Source organism: Anabrus simplex, chromosome 13 (assembly GCF_040414725.1).
Source record: "Anabrus simplex isolate iqAnaSimp1 chromosome 13, ASM4041472v1, whole genome shotgun sequence".
NCBI lineage: Eukaryota > Metazoa > Arthropoda > Insecta > Orthoptera > Tettigoniidae > Anabrus > Anabrus simplex.
This window is the reverse complement of record NC_090277.1, coordinates 103,389,193-103,416,626: the sequence shown is the minus strand read 5'-3', so window position 1 is coordinate 103,416,626 and position 27,434 is coordinate 103,389,193. Positions and strand designations below refer to the sequence as shown.

The 27,434-nt window shown below is 38.4% G+C and overlaps 1 long non-coding RNA gene across 1 annotated transcript in view; it reads left to right on the top strand.

The window, feature by feature from the left end:
* The first annotated feature begins 3,653 nt into the window (after positions 1 to 3,653).
* LOC136884976 (uncharacterized) overlaps positions 3,654 to 27,434 on the top strand; it is a 45,065-nt gene continuing 21,284 nt past the window's right edge. Inside the window, exons 1-4 of the long non-coding RNA XR_010861445.2 lie at positions 3,654 to 3,743; positions 8,558 to 8,635; positions 16,145 to 16,198; positions 20,193 to 20,343. This is a non-coding gene — a long non-coding RNA (uncharacterized lncRNA). The remainder of the gene's footprint in view (positions 3,744 to 8,557; positions 8,636 to 16,144; positions 16,199 to 20,192; positions 20,344 to 27,434) is intronic.

The window sequence follows — 27,434 nt, the reverse complement described above, 5'->3', positions numbered from 1 at the left end:
TTTTCACTTCCACCTTCACTGCCGTTGAGATTTTCACTTGTATCCCTGGGCACGGGTTCTGTGTTTTACCCAACGGGATTGGGTCCCTGACTGAACTCAGCCATCCTATCACTCTGCCCTACTGAAGTGTAGGGTGCCCACCTCCGTGACGTTGACACGCCAGACAGGAATTACTCATTACAAGATATTAGAATCATTTCGTATTGACAGTTTTCACTTTACAAAGCAAAAATTTTAATGTATCCTCCTAATTCAATACAAAACATAATTCTTCATTAGATGGAGCAATAAAATTCAAACATGTTTCGACTCATTTGAGCCATCTTCAGTGAAATAGGGGAAGGGGGTTAAAGTATTCTACATAATATAAACTAAAAATGTGCTAAAAACATAATGAAAAAACAAATGAAAACAAAAAAGACAGATGGAAATAAAAACAATAACATTATACAATATTTACATCACTAGATGGAGTAGTAAATAACTCGCTGAGACAAATTCAGTGAACAAAGGGTTAATATAAAACATAATTGAAACCAAAAAATGTACTAAACCTAAGAAAATAAAATAACATATAACAGACGGAAACAAAACAATAAATATTAATAGTGAGGTTGCGAACCTCTTAGACTGAAAATTTTTAGTTAGATAACACTTAAAAACAGGACGAAATCACTGTGTTGAAAATTCAAGCTATGTAAAAACACCATCCCACGAATGGCTGGGAGGGGACCAAAAAAAGCTTGAGAAACCAAGTTTGAGAGGAGACAATGTGCCAGGTGAAATGTATGTGATAAGTGATGGGAAAAAACATCGATGAATTTAAAATTTTTAGAATAGCAGCATTCTCAGTTTCTTCTCAGTTTAGCGGTCCTGTTATCGAAGATTATTTCCAATGTTGGCTAGGTGTGTTTGCCTTATTTTAAATGGTCGGGAGGGCAGCGACAAAATTGAGAAGCTGTGTTAGAAGAGTAACAGGTGCATGGTACGATGCTTTTCCTTTGCAAAGGAATTACTCAAGTAGAGGAATAGGGAAGATGAGCCTATTTCTCTTGAGCCGAGTATGGTACCACAACCAAAGGCCCTAATCATAACTGTACTTACAAAAAAAAATCTGGGATGCTCTTCGTGTTATGTTAAGAACAATGATGCAATCAGATTGGTGGAGAAAATTTTTCTTTTTGAGAAAATGAGGTTACATTTTTACCTCCAGGCACGTGATTCAAATGACAGCTTTCTTGATATCCACTCCAGTCAATGGCTTTATCACCTTGCAGGAATAGCACCACACCTGGTTCGTAGCGAAATAGCTGCGAATGAGGAAAGACAGAAAGCGGAATAGGAAAGAACCCACACACCCTGGAATGGGCAAGAACCGCACCTGCAACTACTGAAGTCAAGGAAGGGCGTCCTTCAAACATCGAAGATACTTAGATCCATTGCTGGAAAAACCAGGTTGCAACTATGGAAGGCTAAGATCTCCCTCCTTTCTGGTTGGAACCTAGTTTCTGAGTCTTTACCCCCTGTTCAGAACAAAGATTGGCTAACTTGGAAGTCCCTGAATAGGCTTAGATCAGGTGTAGGCAGATCGAGGTTTAATTTGGGAAAATGGTGATTGTGGATGAGACCAGTCTGTTCATCATGACTGTGTCCAGTTTTCTGCTTCACTAGGCCACAGAAAATGCACTGGAAGTGGCCAAGTTTTGGTCAAAAATTATATAAACTGTGTTAAATGAATGTTTCTGATACAAGAATCTATATACAGCCAAATCTGCTTAGGAAGTTTTTGGGGGGATTGAAAAAAAATAAAGAGGGAATGTGCTACAAAAATGAAAAACAATTATGCTGTTAAATTTAAGGTTAGATTTGAATGTAAAGATAATTACAGTGAAAACAAAGAAACAAGTGTTCATAATTAATGAAATAAATAAATAATATATTTTAAGAGCACCAACATAGTAAAACACCAAGAAAAAACATTCTCAGAGACGCAAACTATACACGTTGCTTACAATATGTTTAAAGTTATCGCAGGAATGTTCAACATCTGGGCAATTTGCACGCATTTCTGAGTGGATTAGCATCCGCTTTCTCAATAAACTTCAATTTTTCATCATATATAAACTCTCTAGCTTTCTTCTTCTCCATAACTGAATGTCCTGCAAACCACTGTGCGTAAGTGCAGTAGGCCTAATTTATGTACGTTGTTACACAATTCACTTAACGAAGATAAAATTAAGCACCAACATGTCAACTGTATATGTACGTACAGTAGGCCTAATTTACGAACGCTGTTACACAATCCACTTACGAACGTAAAAGTAAGCACCAACACATCGCACGAGCTACTGTTGCGTGATCCAAACAAATACGCCCACAACAAAGACTGGCTTGAGACTGACGCTCCCTGCAGAAGTAGGCCGACACGCTAGGGCCGTGAAATTAACTTCTCCACCAAATCCTTACCCAGGCTAGACATCGCTGGTGCATCATAAGAAATAAATTGACAAGATACAATATACAGTATTGAGTAAATAATATTACATCAGTCTTGGGACTAGTTTCAGCCACTTAGTGGCCATCTTCAGCCAGATACAAATTAAACAGATTACCGTATGTAATAACTAAAACATATGTATACCAGATAAATACAATGTTGCAAGAATAATTATAACATATAATAACAAAAATTATGGTTATGATCTTCCTGTCTTAGTTGACTTAGGGGCCCTAGGGGCTCTCAACTTGGGAGCGTGGGCTGGCGACCACTGTTCCCTTAGCTGAGTCCTGGCATTGCTTCCACTTGCTTGTGCCAGGCTCCTCACTTTCATCTATCCTATCCGGCCTGCCTTGGTCAACTCTTGTTCTTTTCTGACCCCGACAGTATTAGAGCACTCAAGGCCTAGTGAGTCTTTCATTTTCATGCCCTTCGTGGCCCTTGTCTTCCTTTGGGCAATATCTTCATTTTTTGAAGTGTCGGATCCCTTCTATTGTTTTTCTCTGATTAGTGTTACCTAGAGGATGGTAGCCAAGTTGTACTTCCTCTTAAAACAATAATCATCACCATACGACCGCAAAGAAGTAAATCTGGAAATGATAGCCAGAATTAGGAATGAATAAATATACAGAAAAGAAATTAAAAAGGAGAAAACTTATTGAGACTCATTTCTAATGTCTGACGTAGAACAAGCACTGACTTGCTGGAGGAAGCAGGGAAGACATGTAAACAAAGGAGTAGATACGGAGAGGAGAGGAGAGGAGAGGAGAGGAGGGAGTAAAGAAGGAAGGTGAAGGGAAGGGGTGGGGAGGTGTGAGAGGAAGGAGAGAAGGGGTGTCTAAGATGGGGAAAGCAAGACTGCTGCTAAGAGGGGAATTTAAAGAGATTATAAAAGCTGGTGCATCATGGTAGGAGTTACGAACGTACTAAAGAATGATGTAAATGTGCTATCCAGGTTTCTTTAGCATGTATTTAATAGGACATGGACTGGGACTTTTTAATAATGATGTAAAAACCAGGGAAACATGCTAGAGAGGGACATCTTAACCGGTTTTGACTCTATATATATGTACATTTTGTCAAATTGTATTCATCAACCATTTTTGGCTCTGTACCCACAACACATATGACTTAATATTTTCCTTCTTATTTATAGCAGATCAGACTAAGAAGAGGAAGAGGAAGAGGGACAGGGACTCGTCTTCGGAGGACAGTTCCCCGCGGCAGCGCCGGCGCTTGGATCTGGGTATGTGTTGTTATATTTCAAACAGCATTTATTTCTTTAAATTTCCAAATCCACAGACTGTTTCCTGTCAGTCGTCCAAGTCAGGAATGGAATGAATGAAGCCCCCATCTAGTGGCAAAGGAGTTGTTCCAGTTGCCAAAGCCTGTCGCACTCCTCTGGTGCAATGGTTAATGACTGGCTGTTGAAATGAAATTATATTGGAGAGTGTTACTGGAATGAAAGATGACGGGGAAATCCGGAGTACCTGGAGATAAACCTATCCACTTCCACTTTGTCCAGCACAAATCTCGCATTGAGTGACCAGGATTTGAACCTTGAAGCCCAACTCTGAGAGCCAGCGCACTGCCACCTGAGCGACAGAGGCTTTTAAATGATAATTACGCTCTCTAACGACGCATCGTTGCGACTTTGCCAGAACAATAATATTTTGTTTACCATTCAACAATAATATGAAGTGTGTTTTTTAAGTATCATTTTGATATAGAAAAATGTATTGCAATTGTTTTAAACAATTCTTTTTTTTACTTGTAAGCCTGTACCTTAAACTACTTCTCAACATATGTTCCAAGCATATTAAGGCACTTGCTATATCAAGAAATCAGCTTCTGAATTCCCTACTCATGAGTACAATCTGACATGTTACCGTCACATGATATTCCTTTTAAGATATGATAATGTTTGCATTAGCACGATGTGTTATATGTATATGTAGGTTCAGCTGAGGATGACCCGCTAGGGTTGAAACCAGTCCTGTATATTTTTAATAACAATAATAAGTATTGATCAGGTGGAATTCTTCTCCTCTTTGCACTTCCTTGTGTATGTAGCGTGTTTTCTACAGAGCTTTACATCCTCTTAGAAGCTCTGCCATTTGCACTGGGTGACGAAAGAAACCATTTTCTCATGTGTACCGACTCATTAAGTTCTCTGCAGTCTATTAAAACCTGTTTCTCGCAACACCTACTGGTTTATACTTGACTTGTGTGCATCTGAGTCTCTGCTACATTCCAACACACAAGATTGTTTTCCACAATTTGACATAGAAGGACCAAAAGCTCTTTCAGAATCGTTCATGTAATTAGAAATATCATAATTCACTGTCTTTAGGTACATATGATAATCGTAGGTACATCTGATAACTGCTCTGCACATAATTCATCACAAATATCCTGCATGCGCCGTGCCATGTCGACAGCTGCACTGATGCTCCAAGGAATAGTTCGACAATTTTAATATTATTTTGTAATGAAGGTTTAAAGAAAAGAAGAAGACGGAACAATAGTTGCCTTATACTATTTATTCCATGTCTATACCATTTAAAACTTATAATTTTGCTACCAGATTCTAGCACCGATCAAGGAAATTAAAGGTCCATAAAAACTACAATTCTTGTAGCCCATCAAATACGGTTGGCCCAGAAACTATGAGAATTCTCAGGGCCCGTCACCAGTGTGTTAATAAGAAGCCCTTTTCATCTTTTACACAGAGCATTTCCTGCTCTTCATAATGCTTTCCAGTTACATTATCTGTTGCGTAAAATGAATTTCATTGCAAAGCCTCTATAGTTTTTTAAAGGTACAGTCAAAGGTTCCACCTTTACAATACAATTTTTTTGTCTTTTTGTTTAATTAGCAATTAACAAATGTCTAGATTTGCTTCGTCCTTCTTGGTGGACATCATCAGCCGAAAATACTTTTAAGATAATTAAAATAGACAAAGACAAATACACATTAAAATACGATTCGGGTTACCAAATACGTCAAGTTAAAATCCATGATAAAATTTGAAGAATTTTCTTAAAATGCTGGAGTGCAGTAGCTTTTTAGTTCTGTTAAAATGAAGATAAAATTGTTTAACACACATAATAGTTCCATTAGAATTCGATGATCAAGCTCTTCTTGTTGCATGATGATGTGCTGTTGATGATTCTTGGTTAGGTTATGAGCTAGTGGAATATTTGATTGTAAGTGCACACCTGGAGAAAAATTGTGTCATGGTAGAAAATTCCTAGAATGAAACTGACGGCTATTAGCAACATTAAACGTAGGCAAGGTTTTATAATTACAAGTGGAATTGAATTAATATGCGACACATCTGACTACTTATGTCCTTGTCTGCCCAAGAGAGGTTAGGCTCAATACACGTGTTACAGTTGACGGCTGACTGAAGGTGAACTGTGGAGGCCGTGTGTGATGAAAGCTAGTTTGGCGGGAGAGTAGGGGAGGGTTGGATCCAGTGGACGGGGGGCGAGTGTGTAAAAGTTTGTTGGGAGGCTTCTTCATGGAGAAATTGTTGAATAATGCCTTGAAAAGCACATTTACAGTTTCCAGAATTTCATTTAAATTGTGAGCAGGATTGCATTTTTGGTCTGTGTTAATGAAAATGTTTTCTAAGTTGTTAAGCAAATTGCCCTTATTATTGAAACAAAGAATTTTTAAGTTCTGCTTTATGGAAGTGAAAGGGTGGTTGGATTCTGTTACGTGGGTACTCATGGCAGAATATTTGTTGTGTCTGGAGGCGTTGACATGTTCTTTATACCTAATAAAATAGTTTCTTCCAGTTTGACCAACGTAACTCGCTGGACATTGGTTACAATTTAATATGTGTACACCTGATTTGTGGTATTTGTTATTGGTGTTATTGACTTTGTACTGGTTATAGAAGGGATTTGCTTTGTTATTGATTGTTTTATAAGCAGTGGTGATATTATGTTTTTTAAATGTAGTAGTACAGAGGTGCAGGGACATGAATGTCGATGTACATACTTGTTTCATTGACTACAAATAAAGCCTCTGACTGTGTGAAACATGAAAAGATGGTAGAGATATTAAGATTGACTGGTATTGACCAAGTGATAAAAATCATTGGTAATCCGTATTGAAGATACTGAAGGTAGGATGCTAAATGGTTTGTTTTGTCACCTATTCAATACATATAAATTTTTACATTTAGGAATTTATTATTAATTCCACTTGAGGCATGTTTCGCCCTTCATTGAAGGCATCATCAGTCAAATCACCTCCTCAAGGCAAAAATCAGGTACCTGATTAGTATTTAACATTCACACATTAATATACATTACAGTGGGAAAATTAAGTACGAGAAACACTTGTACAATGGTGATGGTTGACAATATAAGTTTATAGACTAAACTATGAAACAGCTTAATATTGTACTCTTGTCAATTCCTTGACGTTACATGAGACCCAAAGTCAAGACGCTAACAGTTTCATTCACAACGTACTTGACCAGTCTACCTACAACAATCGGCTTTTTAAATCTCCACTTGTGCATGACAACACATTTAAATATTACAGTAGTTACGTCAAGAACATGAAAATGAAAATCGTGGGTCAAATAAGCCCCAGTTTTAATATCACCCTTTCTCAAGACTTATGATTTTTAAAAAAAAAGAACAACATCCGTTTCATTTTATTTTAATTTTTGAACATTTTAAGTTAACTAGAATAGAACTGCCAAGTTAAAACACATTTAATTTAAATTTATATTTTCAATCTTGACCAACCTACAAGCAACAATCAGTTCAAATCTCCACTTATTGTTGACGACACATCCTGTCACCAGACACGGTACGTCAAGAACTTAATATGATATAGGGGTCACATAAACCCCGATGTGTTATCCTCTTTACCGAAAAGAAGATCCATTTTAGGTTTGGACATTTTTCATATTAGATAGATTAGGACCAAAAAACTTAACTGTATTAACTTATGTTACCCATCTTAAGAGTTCGTTAATGTTTGTATATATTGTATATAATGTATATATTGTATATAGTGTATATATTGGTATGTTTATATTGGTTAAAAAGGTCCCAAACCTTGACCTAAAGGTTGTTTACAGGCTGAAGATGCCCAAACTAATGGGTGAAACATGTACCTGACCAAATAAGTCTACATAAAATCATGTAGATAATAACCACATTAAACGTGGAAAGTATTGAAAGTACTATTAAATTATCCTTGATATCTATGCCTAACGTCATCTTCAGTACGGAACAATAATGAGAGTTGTTACTTGTAGTCGGCACTAATGCGTAAAATTACTGGGTAATTTTAGCAGAGTCTAGCAGTGGTGCTCCGAAGAATAATTGACGCACTCATAGGAAATTATAAAGTTTTTACAAATTATTTACATTATAACAGTCAGGGGAGAAAGGGTATAGTGCTCGGCGTCAATGTTTGTAATGAAAATTACTGTCAATGGTTGGTAACTATACAGTAAATTTACATTATCCAATTGAACAGTTGAGAATTTACAGTTTATATACATATTTACAAGAGAGCCGCTTGATGAGCAAGGATATAATAATGTCTAGCACCAAGTGCATCCCGTTGTTTTAATCGTTGGAAGACGATTGCAGCATTGACATGTCAGAACTGTGCAGAGTGGTTTAATCTTATTTAGTTCTATAGAACCTCATTTGGCTATGGAATATTTTCCCTGCCGCCCTGAGATTATAAAATAAGATTGTATACCACCACCTCTCCTACCCTGCTGGTCATAATTTGGTTTTTTCCTTTTTTTTTTTTCCCCCCCTCCAACGGGATTCGAAGTAACCAACCATGGTGTTAAGATCATAGACTTGATACTTTAACAATCATGTCTACCAGACAGGCTAGGAGATAAGTTGACTGCCAAATGGTAACTAAATAATGCTCTGCAATATACATTTGTCCTGCCATACAAATGATGCTCCATCACATGGTTCCTCAAATGGTAGAGTTAACAAAGTTCTTATCTCTGTATCCACGAGACACAGATTTCAATGTTTTCCTTCTGTTTAATTACAGAGAATTCCAGAAAGCGCAGGAGGAGCCTGAGCCCGGAGGTCCGCCATGCTCTTTATAAAAGACGTCTTATTGATTACAGTGAGTATTGTTGTGGATGTCTTCCCGTAACACATTGTCTGGTTCTTTGTTGTAGGTAGTGGTAATTGTTTTGGCCCTACTAGAACAACAATATTTTGTCTACCATTCAGCAGTAATATATGTCCATGATTTAGAATTGATTTTATTCTGCTTTCACCAAGCAAGTGGCTGTTTGGTTTAGGTCATGTAGCTGTGAGCTTGGAACCCTACTGTCGGCAGCCCTGAAGATGATTTTCTGTGGTTTCTCATTTTCACACCAAGTTAATGCTGGGGATGTACTTTAATTAAGGCCATAGTCGCTTCCTTCCCACTCCTAGCCCTTTCCTATCCCATCATCACCATAAGACCTATGAAGACCTATGTGTTACGTGAAATGAAATTCATTTTTTAACCCGTCTTGTCAAGTGTTATGGATCTTTTTGAAGAGAAATCCACCTTTACAATACTGGAAATTATTTCTTCCATTTTTGGAATAACATCAGTGGACCCCCTGTGGTTGGCAGACGCAGATGAAGAATACACCCACGGTATCCCCTGCTTGTCATAAGAGACACCTGAAAGGGGCAGCTAGTGATGGGCAGTCTGAGACGAGTTCCGAGATTTCTCGAGACTAGCGCAGGCACTATTTCTCGTGATAAAAAGGTCCTAGGGAGAACACTGGTGGTGTAAAACGGTATCTTACGCATTAAGAAATGGTATATACGCACAATCTCAGTACCTTAACATTACAATGAAAACTCTTTAATTCAAAGTTGGTTCATTCGAAATACGCAGTAAATTCAAATATAGGCCTTATGTGTTATTTTGATTGGTTGATTCAAAATGTGGAATTCTAAGTTCTCATCAGACCCCTAAACTTTGTAATTCAAAATTGGTACTGTAATCTGGTTGCTGCAGAGCAACTAACAAATAAAGTCAATGTAGACAACAATTAACAACAAGCGACTGTCTCGTATCCCTCATTGTCATGTTACGCCCTACTTCAGTTTGTCAGGAACTAAAGCTTATAAGCAGACGGAACATCAGAACTTCTCACGTGCCCGCCGGCGACGATTTGGTGGCGCACTTAATCCAATCTCTGGCCTGTCAACTGTGCATAACTCGTCAATTTCAAAGTTCGCATCTTCATTTTATTACTGTATTCTTTTCAAGATTGTAGACACTGCCTGTGAATTGTTTCCAATCGTCTAATGGAATTCGGTACAATTGCATGTCCTTTCTGCCAATAGCAGGTGATTGACAATAGTTTTGTTGCTTCAGTTAATCGTTTCATACTTACAAAAAAAAAAAAAGTAATCAAAATAATGGATAGGTGTGTTCTAAACATTCAGGAAGAGTGGGCCAGTAACTATTTTAAGACTGGTGAACCCTGGACTTCTTTATTATTACGTAAGTCTCTGTACCATATACTGTACCCAATTTTTCATCTTTCTTTAATTCTTGTTTTATTCTAGACTGAACAAATGGGAATTATAATCTTTCTTACAATTTCTGGTTTATTTTTCTTGAGGATTGGAGGTATCTGGGTTCGAGTCACAAACACAACACTAACTTACATATTTTCAATATTATTTTTGTTACGCAGAAATTAGTTTAATTCAAAGTTATGGAATTCCAAGTCTGATTTTTTTGGTCCCAATCACTTTGAATTATCGAGGTTTTACTGTAGTACTGTATGTCAGTGGGTTTAAGCTCTAGCAGGAACTGTATATTTCTGAGACGACACACGTGCGTATAGTTGACACGACATGTAATAAATTAATAGTGTACATAGCTCCTACTCTTAAATGTATTAGTATAACAGTTGTGTATAAAGTAAAGCAACAATTATATATCACCATTTTCACCACCTGATGATGGGGCAAAGTCTCTGAAACACTCTGTAATATAAATCATTTTAAAAAACTTATGACTGGTAACAGTTTATATTATTGAATAAAGAAACTATTCTTCCTTGCCCTGTATCTGTCCTCAGGCTACTCAGAAAGTTATGTCGGTTGACTCTCAAACAACAATACAAGTTGTGTCTTCACACAGTAAACATTCATACCATAAGAAAGACTAAAGGCACTTAAGAGAAAACAGTTTCTTTCCACTGAATTCCCTCATGTGTTTGTCTGGTGGGAAATACTGTAGTAGATTCAGAAAGGTACCAATGTACAGTACATATACAAATGGGATTCCACCTCCTTGGTGAAATAACTCTTGGCTCAAAAGAGAGTAATGTTATACCATACACGAAGGAAATTGCCGATCAGTCTGACCTAACAAAAATATTACCATGATAAATGGCATGAAAATAAAGTAAACCAAGGAAGGAAGCAATAGACTCAGGGCAGAACATACTGCCTTTTATTTGCATGTAAGATGATTTATCAGCCCAGTGAGTGCCTGCTATCCCATAATGAACAAGGAACATTTTGTCCAGTGCCAGGATTTGATGCCCAACAACAACAACAACAATACCACCACATGTACTTCTTGAAGCTGAGTTACCAGATGTATGCATAAGTTTTTGCCAGTTTTTGTGGTGAAGAAAATGCATAATTTTCAAGGGAAATTCATTTTTTTGTTTATTCAAAATATTGGCCATTGGCTTCTACACACTTCCCCCATCTTTCAGGAAAGTTATGAATGCCATGCCAGAGAAACTGCTTGTCTTTTGCGGCAAACCATACCTGAAGCCATTTTTCAACTTCCTTGAAATTGTTGAAGTGCTGCTCTGCAAGCGCGTGCCCCATTGATGCGAAGAGGTGATAGATGGCGCCAGGTCGGGGCAGTACGGCGGGTGCGGAAGGATGTCCCATCTAAGCGATTTCGAAGTGTCTTTCACTGGTTTTGCTGTGTGAGATGGCGCATTGTCACGTAACAAAATCATTTTGCCATGTCTTCTGGCCCGTTCAGGTCAAATTTCCATCAAGGTGTGATTTAAATTAATCATTTGTTGGCGATGGCATTGTCATTAACGGTTTCGCTGGGCTTCAAGAGTTATAATACACAATACCGCTCTGGTCCCACCAGACACAAAACATGCCGAAGCAATTTGTCAAAACCATGTCTCACATGTTCTAATCGATGCAGCGTGTTCACCATATGTTTCTACCAGCAAACGATATTCCACAGCCTTTCTCTTTTGATTAAATAAGAAAAGCAATGTGTGCTGCAAATGTTCTTTTTCAGGCACAAACGTCTATATGATCACTGAACAATACAACACAGATGCTAGTGTTTAGCGGACTTAAGTTGTGTGTGTTGGTAGATTAATGTCAGATGAACAAGCTGACGTATGTGTTAAATTCATATGGTGCATACTGTTCTCTGGCGCCATCTCTTAGTGAAACCAGAAAAGACTTAATGCATACACCTGGTAGATTGCTGCCTGGGAGACTGATTATTTTGGATTGTGTAGGGGTATTTCAGTTGCCTTGACAATGAATACTGCAATCTATTTGAAACGTCAGCAAACAAATGGAATGTTAAAAAAAGCACCACAGTTCAACCCGGAAGAAGGACTTGTTTCATTTTTTGGTAGATACCTCGGATGCATTCTGTCGGCAGACAACAGCATAAAGCAGCTGCAGCCTTCTACAGTTCTATTTCCCAAATATTATGGGATGAAAACTTTCTCCAGCGCTGACCAATAGGGACAACAGTCGATGGCAAGTAACAGAAATTAAGCTCCATACGTTGAGCATGTGGATCAGAAGGGACAAAATCAGTTTGCCTCTGACTAGAGCTACAAGACTGTATACTTGATATCCTAGAAGAATCGTGTTTGGAATTGTTTGACTCATTATGAGAATGGAATCGATACAAATGCCCAAGGCTTACTTTGAAAGGAGGATTACTAGAAAAAATATCACTAGTCAGGCATTGAGACAGTTCGTTGAAGACCTCGCCTGGAGGAGCCATAAATGGGAAAAGATACTGGAAGAGAAATGGTGGTGACATGGGAGTTTATGCAGGAGTTTTGTTCATTCCCACACCCATCCTGCTGGAGTGGAGAAAAGATGATGAATGATCCTGACATTAGGGATTAAAATATTTCACTTCTCTCATCAGGACATTGTCCTAAAACAAGCTGGAGTCACTGATTCCACTGGTAGGCTGTCAATTTCTTGGTGTAAGCCGCACATAAGCATTAATGAAGTGTAGTGCGCTGTTATTAATTCAGACATGAACATTGCCCAAACGATCACCTTCACCACCACTAGACCCTTCATTCTGTTGGATATCTCTTAGTGAACATTGTGCTTTATATCCTGTAACAACCACCTAAATATAACGGTTTAATGGCGTGTGGCCTCCGAAGAGGCCCGGTATAGGCGTATAGGTGACCTGCGTGTCTGTGAGGATGGAGCCCTACCTTTGATGAATTCTAGTGATGAAGATGGCACACACGCCCAGCCGTCCTGAGCTATCAGAAGTAACCAATGAAGGTTAAAATCCTCGACCTGGCCGGGAATCGAACCCGGGACCCACTGGACCAAAGGCCAGCAAGCTAACCATACAGCCATGGAGCCGGACAATATTACAGTAAAACCTTGTTAGTGCGTTCCTCATTAAAATGTTTTCCTGCTTACCATATCGTAAATTCGAAGTTCTGATTCTCATCGTATTAAATCTATGTAAAAATACCTCACTTATCGCATCACAAGTTTTTGCTATTACTCCTTAGTACAGTCACATTTTTTTGTAGCCCTGAAAATGTCGTCATCCCTTCTGAAAGACATGTGATTTCCAACCCTGGTAAGAGCTGTCACCACAGTTGCATGATTACAGAAAATGCCTTAAATTCCTGAACTTCATAGGATAAGTTACACCTTTGGGGAGCAAGTGTTAGCTTCAGGAATATTCAGTTTTGCTTGTTGGTTAGCAGCGAGGTTGCTGAATAACACATTGAGCCTATTTGTGCTTGTATTTCGCATTCCATTCAGAAGTTAGAAATTTATTTTGTGTTGAGTGGTACAGTGAAGTGTGGCAAAAATCTGTCACATGTATCTAGATTAGGAATATAAAATCGACTAGTGTGGTGCATATTTGTCTTGTAAATAAATAAACTCTTGTCCTCATCCGGAGGTGGTGCAGCTCTCTTCAGGCGTACCCCCAATGGAAGTGAGCTGCATGTACCATTTCAATCACATACCAGCCCTCCTAGTATTCTTAAATTTCTGGCAGTACCGGGAATCGAACCCGGGTCCCCGAGGATGGCAGCTAATAACACTTTTTTTTTTTGCTAGTGGCTTTACGTCGCACCAACACAGATAGGTGTTATGGTGACGATATTCATAACACTAACTCTTATGCTACAGAGACAGGCATTTGTCTTGTGATAACCTAGTTATGGATATGGAAAAGTTTGTGAAATTCTTTACTAATGAGGACAAAATTAAAATGTCAGAAAGTGGACTGGCATCTGCATCTTAAAGCATGCAGAGGTTGCAAATATTGAACTTGCATCTTAGTTTCGACTTGATCAGTCGAGTTGGTCAAAATTTATTCAAAATCCCGGTCTCACGTGCTCAAGTGTAATTTCGAATTCATTGTCTGAGAGTGTGACCATAAAATAATGTTTAATAACCCACTGATATGATTTAAAAGACTTCTACTAACATTTGTTTTAGAAAAAATGTGATCTGCAATAATACTTGGATATTTTTATTGGCCCCCATGCGTATGCTTTCATATTTGTTGTTTGTTTGGTGGTTTTCACACCTTTCATTACACTTGTTATTTTATAAGCCGCAGCAGAAAAGGTTTTCATATTTGTTCTCTCGTGTTTTTCACACCTTTTAATACTTTCCTCCCATCTTTAGAAATGGTAGATATGGTTTACACTGTACCAGCTGATACACAACGTAAAATTACCTCATGTCGGAAAAAATCGTATCTAGTGTTTCCATATCCCTGTTGGGTAATCAGTAGTATGTTTTCTCGCTTAACACATCCTTTTTTGTTGTCCCCTGCAGAAATGCGTTAACGAGCTTTTACTTAACGTTGCCACACAGACGCACACGAGATGCTGTCAGTTCATATATGTGCATATTCACAAATGAACACATACATAACCTTAATCACCATATCACAAAACAAAAACACTTGACTTGTAGAATATCAACAAAGCTGCCATCTTTAAACAGTTGACAAATGACACCGAATACCACAGAGGTTACACTTTGACACACAGTTGAAAACAGGTTACTACTGATCAATTCAACATGGAGACTCGGCATGTCAGCCACGTGCTACTAAACTCTCTTCCAATAACTTCCAAACCACAACTCAACAGTAACTCTCAATAGCTAACTTCATCGTCAAGATTGCGTCTTTATATAGGTGCCTGGGCAGGCTCTAGAAAGTTACGTTACAAAAAAACTACCTTCTTGAATATTCTAGAGTGCGAAATACATAGGTCATAATGTACAGAATATTCTCGATTGTTCTAATACCATTCTGGAAGTTATCTGTACAGATATTCAAGAAGAGAATAAACAGCAACAGAGAAAATAAATTAAGTGTTAGAGGGCATTCGACCAGTGCAGATTATTGTAAATAAAAAAAATGTGTTTGAATAAATTAATTCCATCCCCTGGTCTAAGGAGTTTGGACAGCCAAACTAGGCGACTGCCTGTAGGGGTGAAGTACAGTGGGGACTTCGAGGGCCCTGGGACCGCTACGGTAGCTGTGAAGGCCCTTCAGGAACTCTGAAAAGTGGTGGCAAAAGGGGCTCTGGTTAAGACGCAGCAGGTCGTTATGCTACGTAGGTTCCAGAACGGGTAAAAAAAAAAAAAAAAGAAAACTAAATAAGTAAGTAAATGCAATGTAAATATTAATCTTATACCAGTTGTATAGTATCATTTGAAGTAATTCCACATACTGTATATCAGTTGACTATATTTGTAAGTAGTATAGGAGATATTATAAGTAGAATTTTGTAAACAATATAAATTTATTAAGGATGAGCTGTGTGTTTAATAGAAAACATTGTTAATGTAAATTGTATAATATTGTATTATAGGAAAATGTTCTTCTCTTGTTAATTTAATATTTAGTGCTTGACAATAATGTATTTTAGTGTACCATTTGCCACCGAGGTAGACACCTCATTTGCAAATAAAGAGATTTTGATTTTGATTTGAAGTTACAGTTTGTTTCACAATTATGGATTACAATTTATATATACAGGTAAAAATAAATTACTGTATAATATTAATTTTCAGGTATTTACATTAACAGAACTAATATCAATGTCTATGTACAACACATGTTCATGACATAACCTCGCACACAATACGACCATTCAAACACGTAAATAATAACAATCATATAATAATAATAATAATAATAATAATAATAATAATAATAATAATAATAATAATAATAATAATAATAATAATAATAAATCAATCAAGCTCGATATCTGCATTAGTTACCCATGGGTGAGAGAATATTGTTTTCAAGGTATACCTGTTATCACACTTGCATCATATTGTATGTTTGTTTTCCCAGGTGATGAAGATGATGGTTCAGTCAGCAGCACCAGCAGTGAAACGGAGACAGACGGTAAGTCATAAGCCTTGCCGTGTAAGTAAAGTGCAGAAACTCTTGTTTTGTATACATCTGCTGTTGAGTAGGGATGGTAAATACATCCACTGTATCCTGAGGGGTTGTCATTGTGGGAGCATGGGTTGGTGGGGAAAGTGGAGAAATTACACACTCCTGAGGGTCTGCAACCTATCACTACATTTTTTTGTGTGCCATTTTTATTACCCGTCTCACAAGAAGATTCTGCTACTGTAGCAGAGTGGATTGTATAATCAGGGACTCAGCATTGAGCATTGAAAAGTAACCCAACTCTTTAAGGCAGCCAGTAACTTCGAGTGGATGAGCTCCTTTAGGTAGGGTGATTGTCTCTTAGTGGAAGAGATTCCAATGGAAACCATTCCTGACAGAGTGCAACAGTACCTATCAATACCAGTTTGTTGCATAAAAAAATGTCTTTGGACCATTTCTTCACTGGATTTACTTGGACGTCACTGGATCAACATCAACGGTCATGTTACTGCAGTGTGGAAGGCAATGGGAAACTATCACACTACCTTCCCAAGAGACTCTTCAATGGATACAGCTGATTTATAACTGTGAGGTTCTTCAGTCTTAAAACTTATTCATTATAACATATTTAGAAAGATAGATTATAATATTTAGAAAATACGTGAAAAAGAAAATATTTATTGGCAGATTATAGCTGAAAAGGTTGATAATGATGGCCAACTTGTAGAAGAGGTCAATGCAAGTATATCCACAGCCTGGATGAAATTGAGAACAACAACCGCCTTCACTTGCGACCAGAGGATGAAAGATAATCTCAAATCAACAATCTTATCGTTCTGTTGCCTGACCTGTTGCACTGTATGGTTGCCCTTCACAAGTTATTATTGGGACTCTCAGGATGATATGAAGACAGTAAAAAACTGTCATTCTCTATCTCTGTGGCTACCGAGCAAGTATTGAGTGTGGTCTTTTATCTGCCTCTGAAAATATTGACTACTGTATTTATTCTATAGTGTGCAACTGCATCTGAAGTTCTTTGGTTCTTTGTTTCCTTATTTTTGATTTCATTCTATTGTTCCAGTGAGTGTTTTGTTTTGACAGGCAACAAACTATGCATATGTCTCTGTGTACTGCAAACAAATATTTTCTCCTTTGTTCACTAAATCTATTTTTTAGCTGTGATGTTAACAAGAACTGGCATTCCATATTCTTACAATAAATAATACTAAGATTTTTCAACATTTTAAATGTATGACAAACAAACAACTACAAAAAAAAACACCTCTATGGTTTGATGTGTAACACCTTTGTAGCTCTGTGTGCATAAGAAACTGAAACCCCTACTTGTTGTGCTAATTTTGTGAGTGATTCATTTGGTGGTTCATGTTTGTGGGTTACTGTAGTCACGTCCTAGTTCGTGAACCATGGGCAACGGCTGAGTGGCCTAGTAAGTGGTCCTGAGAGTCGGGATACCAGTTGCTATGGAATGGGAGTGGGCATCTCGGACATATTCTGAGTCATGGCCCTCCTTGTGCTCATGCGGCTAGGACTATACAATTCACCGGTGGTCCATAACCCGTTAGAGGAGAGATCCTCGCTTGGACTACGTGCAAGTAGGGTAGCATCCTGCTTCATGAATTTACCGAGCTCAGAACATTATAGAACTAAATGAGGCCACAACACTAGTTGCAAATCGAGGATTGTGGCAACGTTTAGTAAATTCTCAGAGGCTTGCAGACTGAACGCTGAAAGGCATAACAGTCTATAATGATAATGAATGAATGAGTGAATGAATTCATTTGGTGATCATTCAGGATTCGCACCAGTGTCATCTAAGTTTTCCTCTGTTATAACTCTTCATGTACGTACGTGCTTTTTATATCAAGCACTGAGCCAACAGTTTCAAATTTATTTACCATTTTGTGAATCTGTGCTCGTGAAGGTGGCACTTCACCAGGAAATTGCTGAACAAATACATCGCGTACCCAATGAGCCTACTTGTATTTAAAATAACTTTTACATACGAAAATACAGTGTAGCAATGATAACTGTCTCACCATGTTAACAGCTGAGATTCAGACTGACTACTGATGCTAGGTGGCACACATGCACGCTCCTTACAAGCTCAAGAACTGTGCGCATGCCTTCTGTACAGCTGCTTAGGTCTCCGAGAGTAAAAACGCCGCTGGACGGTCTGGGATTATAAGAGATACCTGTATTCAGTATTATACATAGTATTGATTAGTTGGAGACATTTAAATTTATAATTGTGAAATGATGCAAGTGTGCTTCAGGCGGTAGCTGTGTTAACTTTTTGGACTCCTTGTTCTCAATCTTCTTACGGCTAAGGATGTCTCTCATAGGGACGAAACATGTACTGTTAATAAATATGTAAATGTGTCCTGTTCTAGTATTGAACAGTATTGAAGAGGTAGACTCCTACTCTTATTTTATATAGTACAAGCGATGGTCATTTTTGTCGAATGAAAACCTCTTGACCACCCTACGAACTTCTCTGGTGAAAACAAACAACACTTTGAAGGAATCAGTGAGTGGCCCCAAAGAAAATCTGGCTCAAGTATCTTGGGAAAGACATCTCCGACACCAAGGTCTATAATGATGGTAAGTAGTTATGCACACTGTCCGGCGTCCAGTCACACCCACAGTAGTGTACTGGCTATGAGGCTTTCTCAGACTGCCAGTCACGATCCAGGAATAATAATAATAATAATAATAATAATAATAATAATAATAATAATAATAATAATAATAATAATAATAATAATAATAATAATTAGTAGTAGTAGTAGTAGTAGTAGTAGTAGTAGTAGTAGTAGTAGTAGTAGTAGTAGTAGTAGTAGTAGTAGTAGTAGTAGTTCTTGAATTTTTATGCAACTAACAAAAATTGGGACATCAAAACTATGATTGTCTTTTTGAATGAAACATTTATTGCAGCCAATGGCCATTAAGAATAATGAATTATAAACAATAGAAATAGCACAATATTACATTACACATTCCAACAGTCGTCACAGCAGAATTTCTTCCAGGATTCATTCCGAAGTTTGCAGTACATTGCGTGGTATCATTCACAAAGATTTCCACAGCAATCACATACATAATCTGGTCCTGGCTCATGGAATTGTTTTCTTTTACACAGTTTAAAATGAAAACCATGGATGGAGAACCTAGTGACTATATGTCTTAAGTCACACCCATTGCGCATCCAATCTTTTTAAACTATTACACCGTGCGATTTGGCCGTGTGGTTAGTGTCGCGCAGCTGTGTGCTTGCATCCGGGATATAGTGGGTTCGAGCCCCACTGTCGGCAGCTCTGAAGATGGTTTTCCGTGATTTCTCATTTTCACACCAGGCAAAAGCTTGGGTTGTACCTTAATGAAGGCCACGGCCGCTTCCTTCCCACTCCTAGGCCTTTCCTGTCCCATCGTTGCCATAAAACCTATCTGTGTTGGTGCTACGCGTTAAAAACTCTATTGCATCAGTGGCGTAAAAGTCTCTCCATTTGTCCTTCTTTTTTAATTGTAATTCTTGCAATAGTTATTCATATCCTGGAGTGGACTGTAGAGGCATTTGAAGACAAAGTTCCTCAATGTAAAATAGTTCCCTTGTCAGCTTCATGAGCCAGTTGTGAAAGAGTGTACTTTGAAATACACAAAACATTCATCAAGGAAGTTGCTTTAAGGTTTTCTTAGTGTTTCTTCTTAGATATCGCCAGACAATATCCAGGCTTTATGCCACAATTCATGTTACCTTAAGCTGAAACAATTTCATGGCCATCTTTAAGGAGAGTCTGTTTGGGTGTAGGATGTCATTCATTGCCTTGATTGTCTTTTTAACCCGATGGCTGCAGTAATTTCAGGCAAAGGTTTGATAGGAACTGCTTTGCTTAACTATTTAAAGAAATGTTTTGATATTGCCAACTATTTTGGTATAACTTAGGTGTCTAGGTTTGAAGAGTACTCATCTTTGTATATTTTGCAGCTGCAAGTGGTAGTGATGAAAACGGCGTGAAAGTCTTCTTGAGGCACATCGGAAAACGCATCAAGAAGCACGTCAAGAAGTTCTTCAAGGATCATCATCACCAATAACATCCAGGGAAGTCACCTCCACTTTCACTTCCAGCTGTTAATGGGTGAGTACAACTACACAGTATTGTACTCTGATACTTTCTCTTCTATATCAATACTTGTTTATCATTTCCCCTTATCCAGCTGGGTTCTTCTGTAATTCTGTTTTATCATATACTGGTCTTCCTCTGGCTTTCCTACCATCAGATTTAACCTGTTTGGTATCCTTTCCTCCTCCATCCTCTTCACATGTCCTAACCATCTGGATCTGTTCTTCTCAGCTTGGTCTTTCTGTTTTTCTACTCCAGCTTCCGTCCTGACATCTACCTTTCTCACTCTGTCTTTCCGTGTCCTTCCTTTCACACTTGGTAGAAACTTCATCTCACGGGAACCCTTCTGTGGGTGGGGGATGCAGACGAAAAATACACCCAGGGTATATCCCCTGTCTCTCATAAGAGGCAACTAAAAGGGGTAAAAAGTAAACTCGTGTCCTCATCCCGAGGTGGTGCAGCTCTTTTCAGGCACACCCCCATTGGAGGTGAGCTGCATGTACCATTTCAACCACATACCAGCCCTCCCGCCATTCTTAAATTTCTGGCAGTACCGGGAATCGAACCCGGGCCCCCGAGGACGGCAGCTAATAACACTAACCGTTACGCTACGGAGGCGGACACTAAAAGGGGTGACCAAGGGATTGAATTAGAACCATGAGGCTACTTGCGATTAGTACCATCATGTGGGGAACACCATGGATCTCCTTTACTTGCGAGTAGTACCGCTATGTTAGGTACACAATAGGTTTGAGATTAGTAGCAGCAGAGAGCAGTTCATTTTAGGTTTACAGTACCCGCAATTAGTATCACTATATACGGAGCACCACGGGCTTACGTTGCCTGTGATTAGTACCATTATGTGAGAAACACCATAGGTCTGCGTTACCTGTGCGCCGTACATTACTTGTGAGTAGTTCCACAACGTGAGGAACACCATAGGTCTGCGTTACCTGTGCGCCGTACATTACTTGTGAGTAGTTCCACAACGTGAGGAACACTGTGAGTCTACATTATTTGTGATTAGTACCGCTACATGGGAAATATCATGGTTCTACTTTACTAGCGATAAGTACCATTATGATGGGTCCTTGACCTGGATTTTGGACACCTTTAGACAACAAGCATCGTCGATTCAGGATTGTGTTTTGGAAGCAGCCCCTTAGTCAGTATATACTGGGTTTTTAAGATATTTCTGGGAAGGTGGGACATTACAGGTCAGATCCACTGATTGTTTTAAGGGGTCTGGTACAGGTTCATCATCATTAGTCGTTATGATCATTACTGAGCGTTGTGACCTCATGACTCTATCATTTCTGTGTTGCAACCGTGACGAAATGTCTCCGTCCCGAGTGGTTTTCACATTTCCTTAAGGTGATCTGAAGTGGTAGACCAGTGATCTTCTTTGCCTGATGTATCCATCTAAGTGCAGTTCTTCCTCGTGGTCTACTGCCTTCAGTTTTGCCTTGTAAAATGATCTTTTCCAAGTTCTCTCCGTCTCGTCTGAAAATGTGGCCGAGGAACTGGAGGTAACACTCACTCACACGGAAAGATGGATGTTTCTTGATGCAGAGTTCGTCCAGAATGGAAACATTAATTCTTTCTGTCCAGGATACACGTAGCATTCTCCGCCAACACCACACCTCAAAGGCATCAATGCGCTGTTTGTCTTTAACATTCACGGTCCAGGTCTCACAGCCATACAAAAAGACAGAGAACATTAGTGATACTGCCAAGTGCATCTTCGTAGCTTTTGATATTGCCCAGTTCTGCCAGATCTTAGTGTAAATTTAGCCATAGCACCATATCCTAAACCGAGCTCGATAGCTGCAGTCGCTTAAGTGCGGCCAGTATCCAGTATTCGGGAGATAGTGGGTTCGAACCCCACTGTCGGCAGCCCTGAAGATGGTTTTCCATGGTTTCCTATATTCACACCAGGCAAATGCTGGGGCTGTACCTTAATTAAGGCCACGGCCGCTTCCTTCCCATTCCTAGGCCTTTCCTATCCCATCATCGCCATAAGACCTATCTGTGTCGGTGCGACGTAAAACAAACAGCCATATCCTAAGACAATACATCTTTTTACCTCTTTTTCACAGCTTCCCCTGTCATTGATGACTGACGCCAGGTATACAAATTCCTTTACTATATCCAGGTCCTTTAGGCATCCTGTAAGCTTGGATTTGACCTTGCCGATCAACTACCATTAGTTTGGTCTTTTTGATGTTTATTTCTAGACTATACTGAAAACTAGTGTTCTTCACCCTTGTAAGCAGGTCAGAAAGTTCCTCTTCACTTCCAGCGATGAGGGAAGTGTTATCTGAAAAGTGCAGGTTGTTATTTTTTCTGCCATCAATCGAGATTCCACCATTTCAGCCAGTGAGAGCTCTTTTGATGACACACTGCATAGATGTTATAGAGTTGTGGTACAGGTTACCACGGTAAAATTTTAACAATTAATGATTGTTTTGCTTCAAAACCACAACAGTTACAGCAATGAAATTTTGTGCACATGAAACACTGGTATTATTTTATATGCAAAACAGCATTATCATCATGTTAAAAAGTAATTGACATATTTTTTCAAAATTCAAAATGGTGGTGGTTCATCATACAAGGCTGCAGTGTTTTAGTGATAACTCCTGTCATTTTCAAGATTTTTAGGTTCTGTTAAATTTATTTTATTGCAAACATATGCTTCTGGAATGCAAGTACTTTCAGCAACATATCTTAGAGAATAATATTTTTACTTTTGTATTGAAAAGAAAATGTCAAAGTTTTATAATATATTTGCTAAATTTTTTTAAAAGAAACTATCATAGAGAGAGACATGAATTTACACCATTTTGTGAATATAGTAAGCAGAAATACACACAAAAACTTTCATTAGTATATGTCAATTAGGTTTTGAGTTATCATTAAAACGGATGTCAAAAACACAACTCTGAGAAAATGACCAATAAACATTTGTGCATATATCTTACATACCATCAACCTTGCTACTGAAGTTAAAATGCCCTGCAGCAAAAGTTGTGCCGTTGTGCCTTCTACTTCCGATTTCTGTGGAGTTTCTTCCAGTCTGAGACTCTTGTAGCTTTGTCTTGCCTCTTTTGTCTTTTCTCTGCCGTTGCTACTCTTGTTTCATCTGTATCACGTAGAGCAAGTTCACAAAATGTTCCCGGTTCTACCCCTAACGCTTTCAGAACTAGCAGCCTACTCTTCATGCCATCATTGAATGTGATAGTTGCAGCATTTATAGCAATTTTCACTCTTTTCTTCCCAGAAAAGTCAGTTTTGGGGCAAATTTTCCATATTTTTGAGTTCAAAGACTCATTTGCATTTTGAATGTTTGATCCCACACATCTTGACAGCAGTTCAGTTAAATACAGGCTTGATTGCCTCCATTACTTCAGGTGGTAAGGTATTCTTAAGTGTATTTCTTCTTTCTTTCCATGTCCGTGTGACACATTAAATTCTTCCTCTCCAGAATTCTGCAGCTCTTATCCCTCGGTCTGTGGCAAGCATATTAAATTAAATGAAATGGGAAGAGCATGTGTGGCACTCCACACTGTCAGGACGAACATTGGGTGAAAGGCTTTGCCTTTTAACTCATAACTCCAGAACTATATCTCTTAATGACATATCTTTTTCAATAAAATGTTCCTAAAGGATAGGAGCATAAAATAGAAAATATTTTTTTAAAAAAAGACCCCTTAAGTTCATAATCATTGTTCATCATCCTCTTTTTGAATTCTAGTCAGTGGATTGATTTTTGAATTATTTTTAACTTCCATTATTGTGAGTTGGATCGGCTGATTATTTTAAATTCATGTTCATCCATTCATTCTTCATCATCACATTTTGAATTCTGGTCATTTGAAACATTTTAGACTTTTAAATTGTCATTTAAATTGTCATTTAAATTGTCATTACATTTCGGCTCCTTTAAACAACAATCTTCCTCATCATCATCTCACTGGATTGAATTTTACTGTCCTCTCTCCTTGTCACTGCCCAGGTCTCAGTGTAATGTATCCTTCATCCAAACTAGGTTTCTTACATTCTGGTAGAATGCATATGCCTGTTGCACACTTTTGCTAATCGTTACATCCAGTCTCTATTAGTTTGCTTTCTAGGTATCTGCAGATGTCCACAATTTCAAATTTCTGACCACTATTTTCATACTCTGTCAGCTATTATCGCAATCATCTTGCCCTTCTCCACACCGTATTTCACAATTTTCTCATTGAGTATGTCCAGTTGTTATTGTATTTCTTTACTGTTAATTCCCAATCCACAATATTATGAGTCTTCAACTCTCTTTCAACAAATGCGTCCCTTGATTCCATCACAATTTTATCCATCCATCATTTTAAGCCAGGCTGAGTGGCTCAGACGGTTGAGGCGCTGTCCTTCTGACACCAGCCTGGCAGGTTCAATCCTGGCTAGTCTGGTGGTATTTAAAGGTGCTCAAATACGTCGTGTCAGTACATTTACTGGCACGTACAAGGATTCCTGCGGGTCTAAATTCTGGAAATCCTAAAAGTAGTTAGTAGACGTAAAGCCAATAACATTATCAATAATATTGATGCTGGACACCTCCTCAGGATGCCTTCTAGGCTGTAGAGGCATCAGAAGGAGATCTCATTACCTTTAAATTTACAGTAAAAATTTGTCACCACTGGTTGATGTAGACCATGGACAACCCAATCTAGGCCATCGAGAAAAGGTGTTGTGTTTCTAGATAATTCATAACTAAGTGCACATTTGTGGGTGATGTTCCCAGCGCATTTCCAGCATAAACAGGAGGTGCGTAATTGTCAGTTACTGCTACAGCTTTTGCAGCATCTTTTAGACTCTGTCATCTCAAAAGCAACTTTCCTTCTCAGAACCTAGCAGAAAACTAAGTGAAAAGTTCATGAAATTTGTACGAAGAACCACCAGACACAAGATCAACAGTGGGAGGAAATAGGGATATTAAAATAGTGTAAAGCTCATTCATCGCAAAGGACACAATTTGTGACTTCCATTTTTGCTTGGTTGTAACCTCTCTAAGCCGGGAGCACGTGAATGTCACGTGCGCGGTAGTCATATCTATCGGCAGATGCACGTGACATTCACGCTGAGTGCATCATTTGTTCCAAAAGAGTCTAGCTCTGCCATCTCTTGACGTTTCTCTGTACTACGCAACATATGAAACCTTGAGACTCATTTCTCCCCCCCTCATGTGTTTTCTTTGGCCAACTTTGTGATAAAATACATCTTGGTTTCACGTTGCCAACTGCTGTTGTTTCAAGTGAAAGCATGGCAGGTCCGAGTACGTCATATATTCTCACGTCTAAATAAATTGTAGAATGTTTAGATGAACCGGGTGATAGTGATATTATAGAATTTGAGAGTGGTAGTGAGTTTGACAGTGATGAAAGCGATAAAGTTTTTTTGCCCGGAAAACCGTGAAAATGATGTAAGTGTACACAGTGACGACAATAGTGATGTTGAAAATGAAAGTGTCTTGCCAGTGAAACGTCAACATACGCAAGAAGACTGGAAATGGGACAAAGTGGATGATTCATACACCCCACAAAAAATTCCATTTACTGGAACATGTGGAGTTGTAAACCAGGTACAGTGCGTTTCAGAAGCATTTAAACTATTTTTCGATTATGAGATATTGCATATAATTACAAACGAGACAAATCGCTATGCCAATGACTTCTTGAATTCAAAGAATGATGACATGACACCGCGGTCCAGAGTTTGTGACTGGAAAAACTTGGATTTTGATGAACTGTATGTTTATTTTGAATTACAGGTGTTCATGGGAATTATTCAGAAGCCGTCCATAAAATCATATTTTAGTAAAAATCCTATTCTTGACACGCCTATATTCTACAGTGTAATGACACAGGACAGGTTTGAACTGATAACTAGATTTTTACATTTTGTTGATAATTCGCAACTTGAAAACTATGAAGGCAACAACAAGTTTTTTAAGATAACTCCTATTATCACACACCTAAATGAAAAATACTCTTCACTCTGTAACATGAATTAAAATATTTGCTTAGATGAATCACTGATTTTATGAAAGGGCAGACTTGGGATGAAAACATACATCCCTCTAAAGGCTGCCAAATTTGGTATAAAGTCCTGTGAGGTCTGTGACTCGTCCACAGGGTACTCGTAGCAATTCATTATATACACAGGTGTCACAACAGATATACAAACTGACTTCGTGTCCACTGAAACACAGAAGACAACAAAACTAGTAGTAAAAATGCTAGAACCTCTCTTTGGTATTGAACACACTCTCTGGATGGACGATTACTATAATTCTCCAGATTTGTGTCTTGTATTGAAGAGGAATAGTGTCAATGTAGCTGGTACCCTTAGGCTCAACAGGAAAGACGTTCCAAAGGATATAAAAGAACACAAATTAAAGAAAGGTGAACTTGCAGCTTATCATTCATGGTTCTGAAATGGCTTGACAAGAAACAGGTTTCTTTCATTTCCACATTTCATGATGCCTCAGTAAAAACCTCAGAGAAACAGGGCAAGGAAATAGAGAAACCCACTGGCATCACAGAATATAATAAATTTATGGGGGGGTGTTGATCTCAAAGATCAGAAACGGCAGCCCAGACAGGAAGCGTTGCATAAAATGGTACATAAAACTTTTCAGACAATTATTGAAAACAGCAATTCACAATTTCCTTATCATCTACAATGCATACCAAAATGTGAAAAAGATCAGTCACCTCTATTACAGAATTCAGTTAGTGCATGATCTCATTGAAATCCATGGAAAGACTGCAGATGACCGTAAACCTGGTAGACCTTCCAAAACACCTCCTCCACAGAGACTTACTGCTCGACATTACATTGAAAGGCTCCCTCCCACAGAGAAGAAAGCTAAACCTTACAAAAGGTGCATGGTGTATATGCAAAAAAAAAACTGGAAAACAGAAGGAAACACCATTCTGGTGCAAGGAATGTGGCGTTCGGCTCTGTGTAGATGGGCGTTTCAAAGTTTATCACCCTGAAGCCAACTTTTAGGTGAGGTGTAATTTTTTTTTTGTAACAAAGTGTCTTTTGTGGGGTGTATC